General features: G+C 37.9%; 1 long non-coding RNA gene across 1 annotated transcript in view; it reads right to left on the reverse strand.

Annotated features, from left to right (window-relative positions):
- LOC144234480 (uncharacterized) overlaps positions 1–2814 on the reverse strand; it is a 28530-nt gene extending 25716 nt beyond the window's left edge. The window contains exon 1 of the long non-coding RNA XR_013335969.1: positions 2707–2814. This is a non-coding gene — a long non-coding RNA (uncharacterized LOC144234480). The remainder of the gene's footprint in view (positions 1–2706) is intronic.
- Positions 2815–10187: the final 7373 nt, after the last annotated feature.

The following is a 10187-nucleotide window of genomic DNA, read 5'->3' on the forward strand; positions in this document are numbered from 1 at the left end:
TGGCATAAAAATGTTCAAAAATTTCTCTATTCTTGGTTAAGCATCCAACTCTTGATTTCAGCTTATGTCATGACCTCAGCTCTGCACTGACCATGGAGCCTGCTTAAGATTCTCTGTCTCCCTCTCTCTCTCTGCCCCTCCCCTACTTATTTTGGTTTTCTCTCTCTCTCATTCTCTCTCGCAAACAAAAATTCCTCTAGACAAATGTTAGGTCTCCTGGGTATGCATTTTTTTAAGTTTATTTGTTTATTTTGAGAGAAAGAGAGAGAGACAGCATGAGTGAGGGAGGGTCAGAGAGAGAGGAAGACAGAGAATCCCAAGCAGACTTTGTGCTGTCACCATAGAGCCCAAGGCTGTGGAGCTGGAATCGGGGCTTGATTCCATTATCATTATACATAGTTAATATACTCTAAATAAATATCTATTTTTGTATTTTAAAGACATCAATGTGACATAAGTTTGTAGTGAAAAGTCTTTGTGAACTGAGAAGTGAATAAAAGTCTTCATCTGTTTAATGATTGCTTGTATTATTTTTGGTTGAGTATATGTATTTATCCACATTCATATTCTTCTGAGGATATCTTTTTTTTTAATGTTTATTTATTTCTGAGAGAGAGAGAGAGAGAGAGAGAGACAGCATGAGCAGGGGAGGGTCATAGAGAGAGGGAGACACAGAATCTGAAACAGGCTCCAGGCTCTGAGCTGTCAGCACAAAGTCTGCTTGGGATTCTCTGTCTTCCTCTCTCTCTGACCCTCCCTCACTCATGCTGTCTCTCTCTCTTTATCTCAAAATAAACAAATAAACTTAAAAAAAAATGCATACCCAGGAGACCCAACATTTGTCTGGAGGAATTTTTGTTTGGAAAAAAAAAAAAAAAATCCCACGAACTGTGAGATCATGACCTGAGTAGAAGTCAGATGCTTAACTGACTGAGCCACCCAGGCACCCCACTCTGAGGATATCTTTGGAAAAACTTTAGAGTCTCTGAGTACAGATACTTAGTTTAATCAATCCATAAAAGTAGATTGGTATATTTCTTAAGTATAGGTATAAAAAAAGGATTGATTTTGTTTATTTATGAAGGTTTTCATTACTTCCTCTTTTAAAAATTTACCACTTGGAATGTTTCCAATTTATTTTTTCTGTTATCAAATTCTTTGTTAAAAATAGAATAATAATTTTACATTTTCCATATGGAGATTTTAGTATACTTAACATCTTTTTTCACTGAACCAAGAAAAAATAATTTTTTTGGTTTTGTAAGTGGGTATATGAAACATCGAGAAAGTCCTATACGTGGCTTCCAAAAGGTTATTGTTTGGAACTTACCTTTGCTGGTTATTACCTATATCAGTTGTATGATGTTCCCTAGGAATCAGCATTGAAACGCATACATCTAGATACATTTTAATGAAGGGAGCCTAGAGTGCATGGGGGAAAGAAGAAACAGATTTAGAAGAAAAAAGATCCCCCAAGTGATAGTACGTGGTAGCACTTTCAAAGAAGAAAAGGGAACATGTTCAGGCATTAGGCCGACTGTGGGAAGAAAAGCCAAACAAAACAAGCAAACAAACAAGGAAAGCCCAGACCTAACAGTAGAAAATCTCCCAGGTCACCATCCCCTGAGGTTACTCAGGGGTAAGGAGCCAAGAGTGGGGAAGAGAATTTCAATGTCTGAATCACTTTTAGCATACGTGACTTTTTTTCTAGGTCCAGAAGCAAAAAGTCCAAGAAAGTGCTGTGTTGCAATGCGGTGGTTATGAGGAGCGTGGTGGTGGCCACGAGGCCTCCGAGAGGTGGTTCGAGGGCTCTTCCCCAACACCCACTTCGTTCGCTGGCATCTGGCAGCTCCCCTTTTATGAACCTTTCGTTCCTATTACTGAAGGGAAAGTTGATTAAAAAAAAAAGTAAAGAAAAAAAAGAATTAACACTTTAAGCCTCATCAGAAATATAAAACCTAGTGTGAAAATTTCATCTAGTGCCTTCTGGATAAAAAAGAAGTTTTTGACAGACCGTGGATGGAGAACATAAGAAAGAAATATAATATGGAGTGTCTTGGAGAGTTTGAAGTGGGAGGGCAGGCAACGTGGCTGGGGAGAGAGGCAGAGAAAAGTGCAAATTTGGACGCCAAAGATAAAATTGGCTTCCTTCTCACTTTGCCTACAAATGAAACCTTGTCCTGAGCACATGCAACATCTGACCACCCGGAAATGAGAAATTGCCTGAAAAAGATAGAGGGATTTACATGCTAAGCAGAGTATTAGAAAAATATTCCTATTATTCTATAGTTATCTGGTCTATCCTAGGGAACCATGGGAATTTTTCATTTAACTGTGTCTAGGCTCTCCTTAACACCTATATATGGCAGGCTTGTAGGGCTATAATATCATCCCTCAAATTCTCTGACCCTGTCGGCAGAAATTTGAAGACTATAATACTATTGTAAATTCATAAAACTTATTCCCCTAGCCTGAAGGACAGGCAATGACATTATTCAGGTAGTCTGAAGGAAGCACTATGAAACCATAGTCCAAATCAGTGACGAGGTTATCTGTTGTTCAGTGGTTTTTATCAATCCCCAAATGACTCTTCCACCCTGCAGTTTAAAATCTAGTTACTATTTTATCCCTTTCGCTGTAATAGATTCTGGCAGTCCACTGAGGGTCTCTAGAATGAATTACTACCACATTCATCATTCTACTAACCTTCCAATGAGTCTGTCAAATCACCTACTACGTTCCAATTTTCAATTTCTTCGATGAGATATCTGACTTCAGTCAGTTGTTTTGCAGATCCAAAAAGAGGAGCTTGAATCTACAATAAATCAGTGAAGGTTATCAGGGGAAGAAAAGACCTGCAGCCTTGAATCAAGGCTCCTTTAGAAATATGCCCAGCACTAGCATGGAATAATACAGGACAACCTAGCATAAAAGGAACAGACTGTAGCATAAAGTGTAAGTCTTTAGCTCGAAGATCCCTTGGGAATTCTTATGAATGCATACCTCAGTTTCCTCCTGCAATAAGACCTCCACACGAAGTTGAATATAAACTATAGCAACCACCCCAAGTCCTCAGTTTGCCTCTATTCCTACACACTAGGTTTTTGGTTTGGGGAACGAACACCCATCTATTTGCCCAACTTTCAAATATAGGAATTATCTTCAATTTCTTGTTTCCTTTTAATTCCCACATCCATTCATACCTCAAGTTTTGCCAGTTCTGACTCCTACATACCTCCAGAATCCATCCTCTTTTCTATTTTCACTTCCATTTCTTTTACGTGTTCCCACCTCATGTCTTACCTAGATTATTTTAATAGCTTTCTAAACTAGACCTCCCCTCCAAGTCTCATTCTTTGTCTATATAACCTTCACACTGCTTATCAGAATGTGTTTTAAGGAAAGAAGTTAATTGTAAGTATCTCTTATTTAAGTAAGCCACAGAGATAAAATTCTAAAATATAGCAAGCAAATCTAGTCTTTTCAGGATCTGGCCTGTTTCTATTTCCTATAAGCATCCTTACATACCCCCATATATGCCTTAACATCCCACATATTGCCGAGTGAGTCATTTTCTCTTTTGCTCACTCTTCTGCCTGGAATACTTTTCTTCTTCTTGTCCACTTAGGAAACATTTGCTCATTCTTCGAGATTCATCTCAGGTATCACATTTCCATTTAAGCCTTCTCCAGGACCAGTTTTTTCCAATCAGGGAAAAATGACCCCAAGAATCACAGACATGAATCTATGTCTGTGATTAAATATTTCCTATATGTTAGTGAAATTTTTCTCATGTAAATTTCTCTCCACCAGACTCAGGCTATATGAATTTAGGGACCACATCTTATTCTTGTCTTCTAACACATTGCTTCATGTGGATAGTAAGGATGTCATAACTATTTGTTGAGAGTGATATCTGAACTCCATGCAAATTTAACGTAGTTTTGCAAATACTGTTTTTTTGTCTTTTTTTTTTGTTTTAGCTAGGTCGATATTCTCTTACTCATGTGCATTGCTTCATTACTTTTTGGATATCCTTTATGAATTCCTATATCTTAATTTCTTATTGCCTTAAGCTTCTTAGGAATATTAGTCCATTATGATAACATGTTTTGTTTATACAGACCCTAGCATAGGCCCATATTCTTGTTGACTCTCAGATACCTTGACTGAGGTTATCTGAATGGGACAGTGTTAATAACCAACATTTCCAACCATCTTAAATTAGAACTAGCTGAACAGAGAGAGAAGGAGAGTGAACTTTAAAAAGATGCTTGCCATTGCCAGAGAATCATCTGGTAAGAAGCCATTTCTGGAAAATAATCTGTGCTAATGAGAAAAAGAAGTGGAGAAAAAGTGGGATGTGAGCTTTGCTATTTTCAGCTCTTTGTTTTACTTTCTGCAAGGTGTCTTCTAATCCTTGCCATGAATATTGTACATGCTGTCTGGGTTGTATGCTCTGAGAAGTGCAAGTGAAACCATGCCAAGCCACAGCCCATGATATGTGTAGGAAGAATAACCTAAATCATTGACTTAAAGACAGTACCTCTAGAGAGAGTTCTGCTGAACACAACAGACACATTAATTTGTTTTGCTATTTTGGACATGCAAAGCTCCAAAGGAACATTGCAAGCTGAATAAACAAGCAAAAAGATGGTAAGCCATGGACACATAGTTTCAGTGATTAGCCATTCTGTGTTCAGATTCTAAAAAGAAGGGTTAGAAGACACAGACTCCTGGACTGTCTCTGACAAGCTCAGAAACTTGTAACCTGCATTACTTAAACAAAACAAAACAAAACAAAAAAACAGTAGGGGATGGGGTGCCTGGGTGGCTCAGTTGGTTAAGTGACTGAGTCTTGATTTTGGCTCAGGTGATGATCTCACAGTTCATGGGTTCTAGCCCCACCTCAGGCTCTGTACTGTCCGTGGAATTCTCTCTCCCCTTCTCTCAGTCCCTACCCTGCTTTCTCTCCTTCTCTCTCAAAATAAATAAATAAACTTAAAAAAAAAAAGGGAAATCATTTTCAAACAAAATGCCATGATTTTGAGTAGACTCAGTGTAAGAAAAGTTGCCATTTATCCCTTTTGCCTTAAATTATTTTCCTCTAGTCAAAGAAAGAGAACTCAAGTCTCTTAGTATCTCTTTTTTCTATTACCTTATCATTCACAAATAAATAAATAGGTATTCAACCTGCTTTAATATTTCATTTTGTTCAATATTTGCATCACTGCACACATTCTTTTAAAATTTTTTTAAATGTTTTATTTATTTCTAGGAGAGAGAGAGACAGCTTGAGCAGGGGATGGTCAGAGAGAGAGGGAGTCACAGAATCTGAAACAGGCTCCAGGTTCTGAGCTGGCAGTCAGCACAGAGCCCAATGTGGGGCTCGAACCCACGAACTGCGAGATCATGACCTAAGCGAAAGTCGGACGCTTAACCGACTAAGCCACCCAGGCGCCCCTTAAAATTTTTTAAAAATAAATTTTATTTATTTTAAAGAGAGAGAGTTAGAGTCTGAGTGGGAGAGAAGAGCAGAGGGAGAGAGAGAGAGAGAGAGAGAGAGAGAATCTCAAGTAGGCTCAACACAGAGCCCAACACATCGACTCCACAACCCTGGGATCATGATCTGAATGGAAACCAAGAATCAGGTGCTCAGCTGACTGAGCCACCCGGGCACTCCTCACTGCACATATTATAGATAAATAAATAAACAAATAAATAAAGCACATTAGAAGCACAAATAAATAAAGCACATCCATTCTTCTCTCCTTACATGAAATATGTAAATAAAAGATTTTTCCCTTTTATCCCTTTGTCATTTCATATTGTGCCATAAACTGTGCTATAAATGAGACAATCCCAGAACACATTGACGCATAGCTAGTGCATTCTTACTTAGATAAACCTCATCTTTTAAAGCAAAGAAATGGAATTTTTCTCAGATATGTCTTCTAGAATGCCAGCACTCTCCTCAATCGTTACAGAACCTAAAATAATTTGGTGAGCTTCATCAGTGCTATGTAGCCTAAATGTAAGATGTTTTAGATAAGGTGTTTTCCAGGTGAGGTGATCATTTAACATGAAAGTATTTCAGGGCACCTGGGTGGGTCAGTCAGTTGAGTGTCCATCTCTTGATTTCAGCTCAGGTCATGGTCTCATGGTTCACGGAAGGGAGCCCTGCATCTGGCTCTGTACTGACAGCACAGAGTCTGTTTGGGATTCTCCCTCCTTCTCTCTCACTGCCCCTCCTTCTCGCTCTGCCTCCCGACCCCTACTGGTGCATGCGTGCATACATCTATCACCCTCTCTTGCTCTCTGTCTCAAAATAAATAAACTTCGAAAAAGATAAATGCTTCAATTTATAGATCTGGGAAGATGATGGAGAATTATGTTGCCCTACAAGTCACCAAAAATCAGGTTGTTTATGGCTCTTCTTATCTTCCTGTGTGATGAAAGCACATGCTGAGGGTGTGAGTAGGTGCGCAACAGATACTGTTGTTCTGTCATTTATATCCCCTGGGAGGGTAAAGGATTTTCAAGCACAAAAACTCAAAATTAGAATTCTGTTACTAGGATTATATTATCTCCATACCCAGCAAAGAGCATTTCTGTATCCTCAACTACCTGGACAATCTTAACATAACCTCATCTTTTTATTAAACTTAAAGATGAAGAAAGTTCTGGTCTTCAGTCATTCTAACAATCAGCATACCAGCATATACATATACACATATGTATTCAAATATACATACACACATATGTATTCACATATACATACACACATATAACGCGTACCTTGCAGATCGTAGGATGACTGACACAAAAGCTTTTCTCAGTCAGATGAGAAAACTACAGCTCCAAAGTAATATAAACTGATGGACATCAGCAAGTATAGAAGTGACGGGTGCAAGATTTAAATAAAACTCTTCTCTTGGACCCATGCAGGCCAGGGTGATAGCTACTAGCCATCTGTGTCTATTGAACATACGATATATGACTAGTTTGAAGGGAGATTTGTTGTAAGTGCAAAATACCCATCAGATTTTGAAAACTTGAGATGATAAAGAAGTTGCAAAATATTTCAATAATTCCTATATTGATTGTATATGGAAATGAAAATATTTTTATATATTAGGTTAAATAAAATATTAAAATTTATATCACCTGTTTCTTTTTCTTTTTTTTCATGTTTATTTATTATTGAGAGAGAGAGAAAGAGAGAGAGATGGAGCATGAGCAGGAGAGCAGCAGAGAGAGAGAGAGAGAGAGAGAGACAGAATCTGAAGCAGGCTGCAGGTTTCAAGCTGTCAGCACAGAGCCCAATGTGGGGCTCAAACTCATGAACCATGAGATCATGACCTGAGCTGAAGTTGGTCACTTAACTAACTGAGGCAGCCAGGTGCCCCTCTTTTTATTTTTTTCTAATGTACCTACATTAGAAAATTTGAAATGCCACAGATGGCTCACATTTGACTCCTATCATATCTGTATTGGACAGCATTGCATCCAACCATATGTCTACACCTCTGTAAGAAAATTCTCCTTTGAATACCTACTGGCATCTTAAGAGAAGCAAAGCACTTAAAACTGGATTGTGATATCGGTCTCAAACTTACATGTATGCTTCCTATTTATATGTACTCCAAATGCTGATTACTCTTGAAGCAAATCGCTTCTCCTAAGAATGTGCTTCCCAGTTTCAGCCTAGAGAGACATCATATTCTCTGCTTCCTGGTGGGTTGTTGTTGTTGGTTGGTTGGTTTCTTTTGTTTTTTTCTCTGCAAGGACTGTCCTGTGCTGTACTATCAAGTATTATCTGCTCTGGTGAGGATTGCTTGTGCTGCAGACAGCTTGCAACATCCGGATACCCTGCATGACTGGACAGTTTCTCCAGATAATCTACAGTGTCTGGAATTATATTCTTATATTGGGAGAAGGTCAAACTTGTTTAGAAGCTGCTTTCACACTTTTGATGTACATAACAATGATGAAGGCAGCCTGTTAAGATGATCAATTCCCAGATTTCTACTTCCACACTGAGTTTGAATCAGGAAGTTTGTGTAGCACTCAAATGTTCATTTTTGCCAGACCTCCCCAATATTTCTGATGTAGAGACCCTATAGACCTCCCTTCAGAAATCGCTTCTCCAGACAAAAGGCTGAATCTGAAGGCAAGAACATAAGTATCTTGACAAATGGGGTAGTTGTCAGTCATCAGAACCCAGGTCTTATTTTTGTGTGTTTGTTTACAAAACTATCAGCTTCATTATACAGCATGGAGACAAATCAGTGTCATGTTAGAAAATAGAAACTAACCAGGGAATGAATGATTGTGGATAGATACATAGGTTTCAAAGTCCTGCATTTGTAAATATAAAGACTTTTAAAATTCCTTAAAGTTCAGTTTCACCATATATAGAATGTAATAGAATTGTTTACATCACTAGAAGGTGCTGTAAAATATTGTTATTAATCCTTCAAACTTTATACATGAATGGTACTTTAAACACATGAGTATCTGGTAAGATCCCATACACAGCCTTCACCGTAGTTTGGAAAAACATGAAACATCAGTAAGAAATTCATCAACATTCTGATGTTTCTTCTCTGAGTCAGATCATATACAGGAAACCTTTCAAAAACATTGAAATGGGATTGATACTTTGTATTATTAATCCTTATTTGCTAAAGAGATATATTAATTTTTAGATGGTCAATTACTGATCTTCTTGTCCTTTGGCATTTACTGATATTATCTGCAAAATTTACACAAGGGTATGTCCAGAGCCCAAAGCAATCTGATTTGCTTTCTACAGTCAATTATTGAACTTCGCAATTTATTAAATAATGTCAATGGGATAGTGAATTGGCAAAGATGTGGCGTGAGTCTGCTGCAATATTCATGATTGGTTTCTAATAATAAAACGTTAATACATCTAACTAAACATTTTCTTTTAACATTTATTTATTTTTGAGAGACAGAGCATGAGCAGGGGAGGGGCAGAGAGAGGAGACACGGAATCCAAAGCAGGCTCTAGGCTCTGAGCTGTCAGCACAGAGCCTGATGTGGGGCTCAAATCCACATACCTGTGAGATCATGACCTAAGCGGAAGTCGGATGCTTAACCGACTGAGCCACCCAGGCACCCCCACATAGAACTAGACAAAATGAAGTTATTGCCTTTCTATTAATAAAATCTAGCAACTCATCTCATTTCTCCTGTTTTATGATATTCCTATCATAGGAGAACGGAAAATGTTAAAGTAAATGTGTTACAGCAATCCTTTCCCAAGAATCATTTTCAGTAGAACGGAGTGATCATAATGTATAAGGCATCCTACTAAGTACATTATCATAGAAAAGCAAAAGTCATGGTCTGTGCCTCCCAACATAAAGCTTGACAAGTGAAAAACCATTTGGAATAGACTCAGCATTCATTAAACATTTGATGAATAAATGAATTAATAAATAAACAAAGGAACAAATGCAAATGTAGCTAAACAACTCTGTTAAAATTCAGGAGAGGACACATCCTTAGCTACCAATGCTCTCTTCTCAGGGTACATGAGACATTTCTTCTCAGCTGTCAACAGCCACTTCTGATAGCTGCTGAAGGAAGGATTCTGAATGTTAAATGGAATTGTCATAGACACAACTGTGTTAAGTACTACACCACAGGCTGAAGATTATCATAGATAAAAAATTTTTTTAAAAACACCTCCACTTGCCAGGTATGGGAGTGGAGCCTGAGAAATTAATATAATTCACCCAATGTCAAGTCCACTACTATACAAAATTTGGAATGACAAGATGCAAATCTTTTAGCAGGAGGATTTTCATTATGGTAAAGGTTAAATAACACACATGCTTAAATTCACAAATTAACACTAATTATTAAATATGTCCTAACCATCAACAAATAAGACTGATAGCATCAGGACAATACAAATAGGGAAGCTTGCAATGCACTAGGTCCTTTAATTTTGCTTATCTCGATTAATCCTGACACCAACACTGAGGGCTAGGCATTACTCTAATTTTACAGCAACGGAAATTGAGCTTCTCTATTGTCAACTATCTAGCAATCTATATAGGAAGTAAATGATGGGGTCAATATCTCAACTTTAATTCATCAATTTCCTATGGTTTTTCTTCCCAGTGTGCTACCCCCCCCCCCACCAAGGA

Source organism: Crocuta crocuta, unplaced genomic scaffold, assembly GCF_008692635.1.
Source record: "Crocuta crocuta isolate KB4526 unplaced genomic scaffold, BGI_CrCroc_1.0 scaffold154, whole genome shotgun sequence".
Taxonomy (NCBI): domain Eukaryota; kingdom Metazoa; phylum Chordata; class Mammalia; order Carnivora; family Hyaenidae; genus Crocuta; species Crocuta crocuta.